The 15,328-nt window shown below is 45.4% G+C and overlaps 1 protein-coding gene across 5 annotated transcripts in view; it reads right to left on the bottom strand.

The window, feature by feature from the left end:
* The window catches only part of ATG7 (autophagy related 7), a 243,864-nt gene extending 232,185 nt beyond the window's left edge, over window positions 1-11,679 (bottom strand). For all 5 annotated transcript variants that reach the window (XM_060023057.1, XM_060023061.1, XM_060023060.1 and 2 more), the window contains exon 1: window positions 11,656-11,679. The gene's annotated coding sequence lies outside the window, so the exon portion shown is untranslated. The remainder of the gene's footprint in view (window positions 1-11,655) is intronic.
* Window positions 11,680-15,328: the final 3,649 nt, after the last annotated feature.

The following is a 15,328-nucleotide window of genomic DNA, read 5'->3' as shown; positions in this document are numbered from 1 at the left end:
TCCTTCACACTTTCTCCTGGACCCCTGCTACTGCCTCCCAACTTCTCTAGTACCGCCCTGGGGGACCTGCCCCTCCTCACCTCTGACCTGATACACAGAAACATCGAGCTGCTTTGTGCTCCGCTAACTCACCTGCTGTCTTGCTTCTGCAACCCTGTCTGAAAGGCGCCCACGGCCCCCGTGACTGCCTGGCGCTCTCCAAATCCCAGCACAGAGGTGACCTGCTCTAGAAAGCCTTCCCAGAGCTGCCGCTCACTCTTTACTCCTGTCCTGCGCCTCCCGTCAATCACAGTTAACCACCTCCACCCCCCGGCCACCTGGACAGTGAGTATCGTTCAACTCTGCGTACCTGCCTGCCTCCATCAACCGGACTGTAAATCCCATAAACACAGACCCTGGTTCACATTCCTCTCGACATATCCTAGTCCCTTTCAGAGTGGCTCTGAAATGTTACTAAGATGAATTCTGGAAAATTTTTATGGGTACCTTCCCCAAGAGAAACAAGAGAAAGAAAGAACACAGGCTTCTGTGATTGGGAGGACAAACTCCAGGCTTATTACCATGTAAGATGGAGATTGGAGTAAAAACGTCATGAAGAACATATGGAGATATGCCATGTGACAGAAAGGGTCTCTAAACCTATGACTTTTTCAGGATAAGATCTTAGATGACAGGAAATATGCACAGACAAATCAATTTTTAAAATTAATTTTTATTGGAGTATGGTTGCTTTACAATGTTGTGTTAGCCTCCACTGCACAACAAAATGAATCAGCCATACACATACAGATATCCCTACCCTTTTGGACTTCCCTCCCATTTAGGTAGAGTTCCCAGTGCTATACAGTATGTTCCCATCAGTTGTCTATTTTATACATAGTATCAATAATGTATATATGTCAATCCCAGTCTCCCAATTCCTCCCTCCCCACCCCTTTCCCCCTTGGTATCCATACATTTGTCCTCTACATCTACGTCTCTATTTCTGCTTTGCAAATAAGATAATCTATATCATTTTTCTGGATTCCGCACAGATGTGTTATTATACGATATTTGCTTTTCTCTTTCTGACTTACTTCACTCTGTATGACACTCTCTAGGTTTATCCACGTCTCTGCAAATGACCCAATTTGATTCCTTTTTATGGCTGAGTAATATTCCATTGTATTATGTACCACATCTTTATCCACTCATCTGTCAATGGACATTTACGTTGCTTCCACAACCTGGCTATTGTAAACAATGCTGTTACGAACATTGGGGTGCACGTGGTTTTTTGAATTATGGTTTTCTCTGAGTATATGCCCAGTAGTGGTATTGTTGGGTCATATGGTAGTTCTATTTTTAGTTTTTCAAGGAACCTCCATACAGTTTTCCATAGTGGTTGTATCAATTTACATTCACACCAACATTGTATGAGGGTTCCCTTTTCTCCACACCCTCTCCAGCATTTTTTGTTTGTAGATTTTTTGATGATGGCCATTCTGACCAGTGTGAGGTGATACCTCATTGTAGTTTTGACTTGCATTTCTCTATTAGTGATGCTGAGCATCTTTTCATGTGTTTGTTGGCCATCTGTATGTCTTCTTTGGAGAAATGTCTATTTAGGACTTCTGCCCATTTTTTGATTAGGTTGTTTGTTTTTTTTGATATTGAGCTGCATGAGCTGCTTGTATATTTTGGAGATTAATCCTTTGTCTGTTGCTTCGTTTGCAAATATTTTCTCCCATTCTGAGGATTGTCTTTTCATCTTGTTTATGGCTTCCTTTGCTGTGCAAAAGCTTTGAAGTTTCATTAGGTCCCGTTTGTTTATTTTTGTTTTAATTTTCATTACTCTAGGAGGTGAGTCAAAAAAGATGTTGCTGTGATTTACGCCAAAGAGTGTTCTGCCTATGTTTTCCTCTAAGAGTTTTACAGTGTCTGGTCTTAACATTTAGGTCTTTAATCCATTTTTAGTTTATTTTTGTGTATGCGGTTAGGAAGTATTCTAATTTCATTCTTTTACATGTAGCTGTCCAGTTTTCCCAGCACCACTTATTAAAGAGGCTGTCTTTTCTCCATTGTATATTTTTGTCTCCTCTGTCATAGATTAGGTGACCATAGGTGCGTGGGTTTACCTCTGGGCTTTCTATCCTGTTCCATTGATCTATATTTCCGTTTTTGTGCCAGTACCATACTGTCTTGATTACTGTAGCTTTGTAGTATAAAGTCAGGGACTCTGATTCCTCCAGCTCCGTTTTTCTTTCTCAAGATTGCTTTGGCTATTTGGGGTCTTTTGTGTTTCCATACAAATTGTAAATTTTTTTGTTCTAGTTCCATACAAATCAATTTAAATGAAACTTTACTTAACCAATTATAAAAGTAGTAAAGAAGGGAATTCCCTGGCAGTCCAGTGGTTAAGGCTCCATGCTTCCACTGCAGGGGGCACAGGTTCAATCCCTGGTTGGGAACTAAGATCCTGCATGCCTTGCAGTGCGGCCAAAACTAAAACTCAAAATAAATAAAAGTAGTAAAGAATAAGTCTCCCTGAAAGGTTTCCCATGGTTATGTAAGTTAAAAGCTACACTCACAGTCTCAAAGTATCTCTTCACACACTCACACACACACACACACACACACAATTATTAACTACAAAAAAGAAAAAGTGACTCTAAAGTGACAAAATGTGGCAGACACCATCTTAATGAAAGGGGATCAAAATTAACACTAGCAGTGATGGGACCAACAGACACTGTGTGCTATCCAATAGACGGCAATGAAAAGAACACGGCATCTATGGTATTCGGCTGAAAACAGTGGACCTGGCTCTAGTCAGGAGGAAACACAAGATAAACCCAAACTGAAAAACATTCTACAAAATGACTGGGACTGGCATATAAACTTCAAAAGTGTCAAGGTCTTAAAAGTCAGGGGAAGACTAAGGAACTGTCCCTCGGATTAGAAAGACTTGACAACTGGGGGCAATTCGTGATCCTGCTTTGACTCTCTGCTATGAAAGATGTTACCAGGATAAAATTGGAATGCAGTCCCCGGGAGAAGGGTATATGGAAGGTCTTTGACTTATTCTTGTAAGGTTTCTGTAAGTTTGAAAATGTAATAAAATAAAATATGAAGAGGCACCTGCACAGACACAGCTTATTCTATATTCAACAGGCAAAACCAATCAATGTGATAGAAGTTAGAAGAGTAATGACAGAGTGGCGTGGGGCTATTGACTGGGAAGGGGCATGAGGAAGCCTCCAGGGGAGCTGGAAATATTCTATATACCTCAAGCTGGGCAGTGGTTACAAACCATGTGCATATATAAAAATCCATGAGCTACATTATTTATGATGAGTGTACTTTACTATATGTATGCTATACCTGAACAAAAAAACCCAGAAGATCCCATATTCAAGCTATACCAATCCCACAAAGAACCTTCCTTTCTCATTCAACAGTTAACAGATGACCTATTTAAATCTAGCTTTGTGGAAAAGCAATTCATTGCTCTAAATAAGGAGTGGAAATGAAATATCATTTCCATGAATTTTCTGGCACTTTGTTATTAAAGATGCTGAAGATGAAAGTATTTTGGTTTAGCAAAATACTTATAAAATTAATTGGAGCATAAGTGCTTCCTAGAGTGAGTCTGCCCAACCGTATTCCCTCTGCGGGCACCTATAGGATTGGACACAGCAAATATCAAGCCAGTATAGGACTTTAGGAAAGGAAGTAAAATTGGTAGAAAATAAGCAACAATCATACAGATTAAAAAACAAACAAACCTGCCTTTAGGGACACTAGACCCCTGGTGGGGAGAAGAGGGAAACAGACCAGCCGACTATCCAAAACTTCTCTCACTTTAATTTTTCCCGTGTGCATTCTTGGGGTTTTGTTTGCTTGCTTTGGGAGGGCAGAGGAGCTTCGAACTGTTCAGAGAAAAGATGCTAAAAGCTAAGGTATCTGGGAGCCTGGTCTTCAGTCAGATAAACCCACCTTTGAGTTCCGACTCCACTTCTCCCTGGCTAAGCAGCCTTGGGCAGGTAACTTCATCCCCTGTGCCTCCATTTCCTCTTCTGTAAGATGAGGATAATCATACCGAACCCACGAGGTTGTTGGGAGGGCTAAAGGAGAAAGTGTGTGACACACCTGTCCCGGTGCCTGGCTTAGTCAACAGTCAACACACGGCAGCTGCTCTTAGTCTCTGTCACCTCGCCCTCCCTCACCCCCCCATCAGCCAACAGTGCCTGAGAACGTGGTCGCCCTTCCCCACGCTCATCGCGAAAACTTCCTCTGCCTCAAGCAGGCCTCATAGAAGTCTTCCCTCCCTCACAGGAGCCCTGCAGACACAGCAGAGGTTTAATTAAAACCTGCAGGATGACCTCCTGCTATAGGTCATCCAGGGGAAGTCCAGAGGAGCAAGTGCTAAGGCGTCAGGAGCACTCTGTGTTCAACTTCTCTGAGGCTGCATGGGGCCATTCACTTAGCAGAAGGGCCAGAATAACCACGATTTGGCCCTCAAGTACCATCTTTGGGCCAAAATGGAGCACGCAGAGCAGACTTCTGTTCTCATTTTCCCAGCTGCGGGGCTGCGAGCTCTGGCAGTCATTAAAATAAGCACCAAACCACATGACCAAGTCCCACTGACAAACAGAATATGTTCTTAGCTGCTGATGGGTAAAAAGGCGGTGGACATCGCCAGGAGTGGGGAGAGGGCTCCTCTGGCATGCAGAGCCAATGCCCGTTTTGTAGGGCAATGATGTTTTTGCAACTTCAGGAGTTTTGGAAATAATTTGCAAGGCTGCTGAAGAAGGAGGTTTAAAAAGCCTTCCCTTCCAAAAGGAGGGGGGGAAACTTCCAAACGTAGAAGAAAAAGTATGCTTTACCAGAAGATGAAAACCCAGGACTCCTACAGGGGAACCAGCTGGGTACAGAAGCCTCAATTCTTTTTAAAAACTTCATTAGAGTCAAGATGCCCCTGAGCCAAACTGATGCCTCTGCAAGACACCAAGTCACCCCAAATGGCTTTTGTGGGGCCTGTGCTATTAGGTGGTAACAACTGATATGAGCAGGCAGGATAACTGCTCTTATGGACTGGTTGTCTCCCTCACCCCCGTGCGCCACCTCTGCCCCAACAGGATCCACGTTATTTGCTTCTTCAGGAGGTCAACCAGGGAACTGGCAATCGCCTCCACAGGCTCAAACTGTAACCTTCATTCTCAATAGTTACTTCTGGGAGTTGTTCTTCTTTTGTTTTATTTTGTTTTCCCTCTGCTATAGTAACTTCAACCTTCACATACAATCTGCTGTCTCGTTCAGGCTCAGTTTTTGAGCATGGATACCCTGGATACCAGTATTGTGGGCTGTGGCAAGCCTATGAGAGAGTGAGAGTAAAAGCTGAGAAAAACATGGGCAAGAGGAGAGAGGAGATCATACAAGGAAGATGGAGAACACTGTGCCCACTTTTGAGTCCTCTGTGTTACGTTCACCAACCAACAGTGTCACCTTGGTCCCTTCTGTACATGAGGGACAGCCACCTGGATTCACCTGAATCGCTAAGGAGCCCTTAGGTCAACCCACAACTAAAATCCATGATGGTTTCCTAAAAGCTGGCTGAAGTATGAAGGCTTGCTTCTGAGTAACAGTCTTGATTTCATTTCTGGTGATCTTTAAGGAGTCCTGGAAAATGAGAGGTGCTAAAAAACTGGGCCAAGCAAACACTTGATTTCAGATTTTCAAAATATTTGATTTCCAAAGATGAGAACATAGATGGATGCTACAACCCACTGGACAGAGAATCTGTTCCCAGGAAAGCTGTCATATAGTCCATTCTGGTTCACATCGCATCTTTGTACAATAAGAAAATTACACACCTTCCTCAAGACATTTTACCTCCTCTTCTGAGAAAATTGTTGTTTAATATATTGATTGAGTTAGCTCAAGATATCTTTACCCTTGCCTGCCAGAAAACTGTCAGTACAAAATACACCCATGACGCCTATGATCTAAATGGAACCCTCTTGGGAAGAGATATGGGAACATATGTATATGTATAACTGATTCACTTTGTTATAAAGCAGAAACTAACACACCACTGTAAAGCAATTATACTCCAATAAAAAAGAAAAGAAAAAAAAAAGATCTGGCCTCTTAGATCTGGCCTCTTGTGCAGTGTACCACCTCCACAACTGTATGCAGCAACCCAGAGTATTCACAAAAGACCACTATGGTTTCTCCAAGAACAAGTCACAACAGAGTTACTGCATTTCTGCCTTGATTATGGAAGAACCATAGACAAAGGAGACAAACTATGTGGACCTCAGCAAGGTCTCTGACAAGTCTTCTTCAGATAGCCTAGTAGACAAGATGAAGATGTAGAATTGGACACTGACATAATTAGAAGGATTTAAAACTGGTAAAAATAATCTTATTCAAACGGTGTTGCTTAAGTAATGAACTGATGTTAATAAGAAAGGAGCTAACAGGGATGTCTTTGGCTCAGTCTCGGGGCCTATAGCCAATTTATTTTTATTTTACTTATCTACGTGAATGAATATTCATCAATATTTACCAAGTATTCTATGCGTGCTGAACTTTGTTACAGCAGGGAAGCTGACACATAAACAAATACATTCAGTAAGATATTCTTATAACCACATATAACCAGTGACTTGGATAACGATACAGGTTTGCTTATCAATTCTACATATGACATGAAGCAAGAAGGAACAGGCACTATAACAGATAACATAATTCACAATAAAAGATTCTGACCACCTGGAATGACAGGTCTATTTACCAAGATTAAAATTTTCACAGAGGGAAATCTAGGGTCTTAAATCTCAGTCCAAAAAAACAACTGGACAACAATGTAGTCTGATACGCTGGAGTTGGTATGGTAGACAGAAGGGTGTAGCTTCATGAGCCAGAGAGACCCGGGTTCAAAGCCCACCTCTACTACTTCAAGCCACACAACCTTGGGCAAGTCATTTTCCTTCTCTGAGCCTGTTTTCTCATCTGTAAGATAGGACACCACCTGTGGTGCAGAATTATTGACAGGATTCAACTAGAAAATGCATGTATCTGGCACACAGGAGGCACTCAAAGGGAAAAGTAATATCATCACCAAAGCACATGCCAAAAACACTGGGGTTTCCATTTCATTATTACTTCAGTAAACATTTATATGACCTACTAGTCCCTATGCTGTATCTCAGGACTCAATGGCAAAAAGCCATGATCCCCGCCTTTAAGGAGCTAACGGTTTTGAGGGTAAGACAGACCAGGAATGACAACAGAGCAAAGCTGCGGGTAACACGAGCACAGTTAAGTGTGGTGAAAGCATTTCAGCAGGGCGCTGTGGGAGGAGGAGGAAACCCTCGAGCCCAGATTTCGAAAAGTGGATCCTCAACAGGGACACCACTTGACATGTTGGGTGGGACAATCCTTTTTCATTTGCTGCTAGCCCCACACATTGCAGAATGTCTAGCACCCCTGGTACCCTCTTAAATGCAGTAATGCCCCGTGGTCATGTCACAAAATACAACAGCTCCACACACTTCCAAATGTCCTTTGGATGGTTGGGAGAGGGGAGTGGTCGGCAGCACCAGCCCAAGCCAGTCCCACTGGATGAGGAAGCCTACAGTGGGGAGTAGGGACACTCCAGGCAAAAGGAGGAAGCTGCCTCAGTTCCACGTCTCCAATTCTAGAAACACCCCCATGGCCTCTGCACAAGCTTAGAATGTTCTTGTCCATCCACATGCCCAGCGTCTACTTAATGCCTCTTCTCCCATCAAATCTGAGCTCAACCATCAGTAGAGGGAAGCCTTCCCTGACTCCCTCGTCTCCTGCTTAGGTCAGTTCTCCTGTACTCTACCCACAAAGAGCACCATTACCTCCCGCTTCACATCACATGTGCAGTTATTTTATATATACTGATGAATGTCAGTCTTCCCTACTAGGAGAAAAGCTCTTTGAGAAAGGAAGTGTGTCAGTTCCTCATTGTCCTCCATCCGTCACTGTTTTCCCAGCACCTGACTCATTACTAGCACCTCACAGGTGCCCAAAATATACCTGCTGGTGACTGAGTCTATGAACAAAGGAAATAGCATGATATGTTTCAGAAAACACAAAGAGTTCTGTATGGCGAGAAGAAAAGGTTCGTGTGGCAGAGTAGCTGGAAACCACACCAGAAAAGCAGGTGAATGCCAAATCATGAAAGGTCTTCCATGAAAAGCTACTGATTTGTATTTTAGCCAAGGTCTGTATTTTAGAAAGGGCACTCCAGCACCAGTTAGGGCCAGACTGCTGAGGCAGGGCAACCAGCTCAGAGGCTGGGCAGGAATATAGGCAGGAAGTGAGAAGGGCCTAAGGCAGTGGGAGAGGAAATGGAAGCGAAAACATGTCAGGAGATATCAAGGGAGGAAACCTGTAGAACTCTGATGACTGCCCAGGCTGGGAAGGAGGAAGGGAGGGATGGGATGAGAGGAAAAAGTCCAAGATGACTCCCAGGGTTCATAATGTTTACTCACTGGAATGAATAAATGCAGAAAGTGAATGAGGGAGCGTAAAGAATGGAGAGAGAACCACAGGTTTGGAGAGAAGATGATGAGCTTAGTTTCGGACTCGCTGAGTTTTAGGGCTGGCATTCAGGAGAGATCTGGACTCAAGGTCCAGAGCAGTGGTCACTGGCACAGAAATGAGAGCTCACACTGTGCTTGAGAAGAGCAATGAGTAGAAGGCAGGGCCTTGAAGAAAACTAGCATTTAAAGGACAAAAGGAGGAAAAGAGCCCACAATGGAAACTGAGGGGAAACGGCCAGAGAGAGAGTTCAAAGCAGGAGTGGATTTTATAAGTGAAGGAGTATCGGCAACGTCAGACGTGCTGAGAACGCAAAAAATAAGGAAGGAAAAGAGTTCAGGGGTTCTGGCAACACCAAGGCCTGATGACTTTGAGGACAGCAGTTTTGGGGGAGGGGTGATGCAGAAGTAGAATTTCAGTGAATGATGACTTCAGGAAGTAGAGGTGGCACCTTGTCCAAGAAAAGTGGGTGGGAAAAAGAGGTGTGACAGGGTACAGCAGAGATTAATGGGAGGGTGTTTTGATGTTTTTGAAAATTAGAGTAAACAGGATATTTAAATTAGAGGGATAAGTTAAACAGGAAAGAAATGGGACAAATGATGGAACCAGGTCCTGAGGAAAAGGAGGAGACAGGATCTCAGCATACGCAAAGGAAGTAACCTTAGAATAAACACCATTTTTTCACAGAATTAGAATAAAAGGCAAAGCAATAGGGTCAGCTGGAGAAAAGTTTGTAACGACTGAAGTTGAGGAGGCTTGACTGATGGCTGCAACTTAGTGAAGTCAAAGGCAAGGTAGGAAGCCGGGAGAGGAATGAAGACGTGAGAGACAAGGAGGGACGTGTGGGCAGTGCTGAGAGCCCGGCTGGCTCTCAGATAGTGTGACAGTGTCAAGAGCGTGAGGCGTCTACAATGAAGCCCAGAAGAGTCACACGGCGCCTTGGGTTATGGAAAGAAGAGTACAGTCCTGCTCTGCATGGCCAGACTCCTGGAGAAAAGAGGACCTGCTTTCTATGCCACACACTCACAAAGAGACCGACACACAGGAACAAGTTCAAAGGATGGTAACCAGAAAGCAGAAGGTGTGAAAATCCCAGAGGTGATCATTCTGCGGCTGGACTGAGACCAGGTGGACACCCAGCCTAACGAGACCATGGAGATGCACGTTGTCTGCCTGGCAACAAAGCAGCACCTATTCACTCTCCCTTGAACACACAGTGGGGCTTTACTTACCCTAGAGAAAGCCAGGAGGATCTGGAGATAGACAGCAGGAAGGCATTAGTGAATCTTACTTCCATGGGTAAAAGTGGAGGACAGAGGCCACTCCGACTTCCAAATAAAATCTCTGAGGTCAGGGATAACCAATCAGGGACCACTGATCAAAAAACTTATTACTTATTTCCACAAAGAGGATTCATTCCCCACTCCACCCCCAATATCCTGACTCCTGACTCTCGAGGTATCATCCAATCAGTTACCAGTCCAGCAAATCCCACTTCCTTGGTCTCTCAAATCCACCCACCCCTCTCCATCCCCATAGCCGCTGCCTTGGTTCTGGCCTCCCTCCTCTGTCACCTGGACCATGGCAAAAGTGCCGGACTGGTCTCCCTGTGGGTCCTTCCCCACCCAGTGTAATCAGCACATCACTGCCTGGGTAATTTGAAACAGATGAGACCATGTCACACTCCTGTGTAAAATTCCACAGGACTCCACTCTTCACAGCCACATTTTCAAATAAAGCTTCTTAACATAGCAATAGTAACTGCTACAGCTTACTGTTTACTATCTACTAGTGCCACGTGAGTAACACATCATCTCACTTGCTTCTCACAGCAACCCTAGGAGGTAGGTTAATGTTTGCCCTTATTTTGTTTTTTATTTTTTGTTGCTGTTGTTTCGTTTTGGGGTTTTGTTTTGTTGTGTTTTGTTTTTTGCAACACCACACGGCTTGTGAGATCTGTTTCCTGACCAGGGATTGAACCCGGGCCACGGCAGTGAAAGCTCATAATCCTAACCGCTACGCCACCAGGAAACTCCCTGCTTGTCCTTTTTATAGATGAGGAAACTGAAGCTAAGAAAGGAAGTGACTTGCCCAAGGTCACGAAACTAGCTCAGTGGCAAAGCCAGAAATGGCATACAAGTATCACAGCTTCCAAAGCCTGTGTTCCTCACATGCTATCGCCCACAAGATCCTTCATGATCTGGCTTTCCAGAATCACCTCTTTTACAGCTGGACACTCCAACTTGGGTGAACTACTTGCAGGTCATTCATTGTATAGGCTTCTGTTTATGCCACTCCCAATGTCTGCGATATGGTCCCAGCTCCCAGCCCTCTTCGCCTGACTAAACCTGCTCATCCTGTAGGACTTGGATAAAGCAACACCTCCTCACAGAAGCCTACTGATGCCTCGGCCTGACTTACAAGCACCCTAAGTCCTCCTCCAGCAAACTTCCACAATAGCTTCATTCTATAGTGCTGCTGTTCTATCTCCTTGACTTAAAAAAAAAAAAAATTAACTCCTTGAAGACAGGGATGTGTACCTTGCTTACTTTGGTATTCCCAGCTTGCAGAGCAGAGCCAGGCAAACAGCAGAAGCTCAATTAGTGTTTACGCTTATTCTCTATTATGAGAAGCTGGCTGGGGACAGAAAAACAATCCTGTGGTTGAATGAGAGCCCTGTATTCAACTCCTTAAAGGCTTTCAAAATCATGTCACATAAGCAGAGAGGAGTTGGCCAGAAAAGACGCGCCAGTCACACAGCAAAACCGGCAAAGCCAGGAGGAGAGCCCAGGCGGCCTGTCTCCCGCGTTCCAACACTGGAGATTCGGAGCACTTGCTGCCAGGGGACAGGCGGAATTCGTTCATCAGCAGGAGCTTCCTAGTCAGAAGACCCCGCGCTGAACCAGTCTGAGGGGACGTGACCGGAGACAGAAGGCGAGAGCCGGAGTCAGTGACTCCCTCGAGGAGGGAGGACCAGGATCCTCAGACCCGCCATGACCCTCGCCCTCACCGCCGAGCTCGCCCCTTCTCCCCAGGGCTCCAAAACCGACCGCGCAGGACCCCACTCCTCCCTCACCAACGCGGCTCACTTACCGCCACCCAACTTCCGGCAACCACGGCGCTCTCCGCCGCGCGCGCCCTGATGACGCAATGTGGCCCCGCCCCCTCCAGCCGAGCCCGGGGGGGGGGTGTGTTGTGGGGGAAGTGCGCACATGCGCACCCGGAGCCACGAGCCAGCAGGGTAAAGGAGCCCCTAGCACCCAGCTGAGTGGGAGGAACTTGAGCCGTGGGGAAGGCGGGGCCTCAGGAGGTGGGCCAGGACCCCTTGTGAGCGCTGATGGAGAGACTTTCTCCTATCACATGTGGGAATGTGTATATGCCCCTCAGGATGTTAAAAAAGTGCTCCTCCTTCTCTCTAGTGATTTCAGAGGATGACAGGAATTATCATTTCCGTTTTCCAGGAGAGGCAGCATCAAATGTATCACAGGAACCGTTAGGGAGGCAGGTGTGGAGAGACGGGCCTTTTTAATACGTAAAGGCCAGATGAAAGTCCACAGTGACCAACCTGCTCTTTCTAAACCAGGTATTATTCTCAAACCCCACCCCGCCCACTCTCAGTGGGATAAAGGTATTCATTCTAAATGCTTTACTGAGCCAAGTGCCAAGCATTGGACAGGTGTGGAAGAGACAATAGTGGGTATAAACTTAATCTGACACGTAAGGCCGTGACTCTGATATAACTCTATTCACTACTATTTATTGACTATCCTATTTTCATGGTTTCCCATCTTTAGTCGTCACAAAGGTCCTACAAGGTAAAGGTTATATTATCCCCATTTTACACATGAAAGAACAGAGGCTAGGAGAAGTTGTGGCTTGTTGAAGGTTTAAGAGCTTTTGGCCTAGGATTCTAACGGAAGCCTGTTCGCTAAATAAGAAAACAAATCCAGACTTATTAAGGAGAACTTTATTCAGAAGTATTACTGCAAAGGGTGGGGGAGGGGAAGGGGCAAGACTATAGCTATGGGGAGACCACTCCAGCCGAAAGCTCTGCAGGTGTCTCAAGGGTTATGCAAAAGAGTTCTTCCTTCTCAGGAAGACTGAAGAAAGCTAGAGAGAACTGGATGTGGAAAGTGGGGAGAAAGAGTGGCTTGCTGGATCCGATAGTAGTAAATCGGAGAATGTTTTACCTTGAGGCCAGTTATATGCTGGCTCAGGCTGAGGGTGGGTCAAAAGGAGCCTGGGGAAATGAGAGAAGTTTAAACTTTGGTTGATCAGCATTTTGTTCTGACTGATCAGTGGAGACCAGTAGTTCAGCAAATCATTTATAAGGTAAAGAACGGGAATTCAGAAGGACTGTGTCTAGCCTTGCCACAGGTAAACAACGGAAGCATCTGCAAATCTTACGTTGGTCCTAAGGGAATGGATGTCTCTTTGCAGTAAACCATTTCCAGAGCACAAAAGAGTGGGGGGATTTCTTCACCATCACTGTTTCTCAAGAGTGCAGGGCTCAGGTAGAATTCAACTTTGTCAACTCTTTCCATTTTATCAGGCTCCTCTCCTGCCACTGCCCCCTCAGACCGCATGCTTGGGTCACACTAAACTAATTCTGGTGTTTAAAGCACACTCTACTCACTCTGCTCTTTTACATCTCCATCCCTGCAGTATCCTCACTCTTCCTCTTACTCTTCAAAACACAGTTTTGAAATGTGGGTGAATCTTAGACAAAATGTTGAAGGAAAAAGAATCCATACAATATGATTCCACATATGGAAATTCTAGAATCAGCAAAACTAATCTATAGTGAAACAAGTCAGATCAGTGGTTGCCTAGGGTATAAAGGGGAGCAGTGTCTGCAAAGTGCCATGAGAAACTTTCTGAGGTGACAGAAATGTTCTATATCTTGATTGAGATCAGGATGACATGGGTGTTCACATTTCTGAAAACTCATTGAACGGTATATTTAAACTGGGTGCATTTTACTGTATATATTGAATGTAATAAACTTGGTCCAAAAAAAAACCAGTGGGGATGTCACCTCCTAGGTGAAGGCATGCCTGACATCCACCTACCGCTGTGTTTCACTTGATTAAGCACCTGTGAGGCTGAGCTGAAGTTAGTTCTTTATAAGGTTTCCTCTGCTGGACTTCGAGATCCTTGTAATGAATACATTTTTTGCAGTTTCCACCCAGCTCACAATGATTCCTGCTTCTCCGGGAACTGTTGGTCCTCCAGCCATGTTTGCACCACATGTGCCAACTGGCCCCCACCTCCCTTTACAGTTGATTGCATCAGAGGTGGATATAAGATGATTCTTCACCCTCAGCTTTGGACTTTTGAACTGATACTCACAGCGAGTAGGAACAGGAATAATTCACATAGGTCAACGGCAGCAGTCTAGCAGGAACTTCCTTGGATTCTGGTTGTTGAGGTTCCTGCGGCTGCCTTGGCTCAAGCCTTTCAGAGGTGAGGTCATCCGAAGTGTTACTGGATTCAGTTAAGAATACGCCAATGCAGGGGACATGGGTTCGAGCCTTGGTCTGGGAAGATCCCACATGCTGCAGAGCAACTAAGCCTGTGCGCCACAACTACTGAGCCTGCACTCTAGAGCCCGCGAGCCACAGCTACTGAGCGCTCATGCCACAACTACTGAGCCCGCGCTCCTAGAGCCCATGCTCCACAACAAGGGAAGCCACTGCCATGAGAAGCCCGTGCACCACAACGAAGAGTAGCTCCCGCTCAGCGCAACTAGAGGAAGCCCATGCACAGCAACGAAGACCCAACGCAGCCAAAAGTAAATAAATAAATTTAAAAACCAGAAAAGACATATTCACCCAAGTGTGCACTGCACCACCAGTTAAGAAAAAAATAAGTGTTACTGGATTCCACAAAACACCCCAGTAGCCATTCACAAAGCTGGTTTCTGTCGCTTGTAACCCTGCAGTAGGTCCATGAGGTGGAAGCCATGTCTGTATGTCCTCCACTGTCTCCTATGGCCTGGCCCCAAGGACTGGCCCAAGAAGTGCTCAAAAGTGTGTGTTAAATTATTAGATGAGGGCTTCCCTGGTGGCGCAGTGGTTGAGAATCTGTCTGTTAATGCAGGGGACACGGGTTTGAGCCCTGGTCTGGGAGGATCCCACATGCCGTGGAGCAACTAGGCCCGTGTGCCACAACTACTGAGCCTGTGCGTCTGGAGCCTGTGCTCCGCAACAAGAGAGGCCGCGATAGTGAGAGGCCCACGTACCGCGATGAAGAGTGGCTCCCGCTTGCCACAACTAGAGAAAGCCCTTGCACAGAAACGAAGACCGAACACAGCAAAAATAAATAAATTAATTAATAAACTCCTACCCCCAACATCTTCTTAAAAAAAAAAATTATTAGATGAGGTCTGGGCATCCAAAGTAGATGGTCACTTAGGTCACAAATGTGGCCTCCATGTTAGCAGGGAATTAGGGTGAGGCTCAGAGCAGAAGATCTGTTCTTGCTGCCCAGCATGGGGGAGACAGACCACTGGGGCACCAAGATGATAGAGCATCAAAAAAGATGCAAGACCAGGAACCATAAAAAGGCAGAGAATGTTCTCAGACACAGTAGGGCAACAAGGCCCATGACACTTATTCAAGACCACAGAGATCCAGGTCAATGTACCTTCATCACTTGTCCTGCAGCTCAGTTGAGGACCCCTACCCCAATGGGAACCACTGCACATCCTAGACTTTGAAAGCCCAAGAAATTGTGGCATGATATGCTGGCAAATTAGATCTTA

Source organism: Delphinus delphis, chromosome 10 (assembly GCF_949987515.2).
Source record: "Delphinus delphis chromosome 10, mDelDel1.2, whole genome shotgun sequence".
Classification (NCBI taxonomy): domain Eukaryota; kingdom Metazoa; phylum Chordata; class Mammalia; order Artiodactyla; family Delphinidae; genus Delphinus; species Delphinus delphis.
The sequence above is the reverse complement of the archived record's forward strand: the minus strand, read 5'-3'. Positions and strand labels throughout refer to the sequence as shown.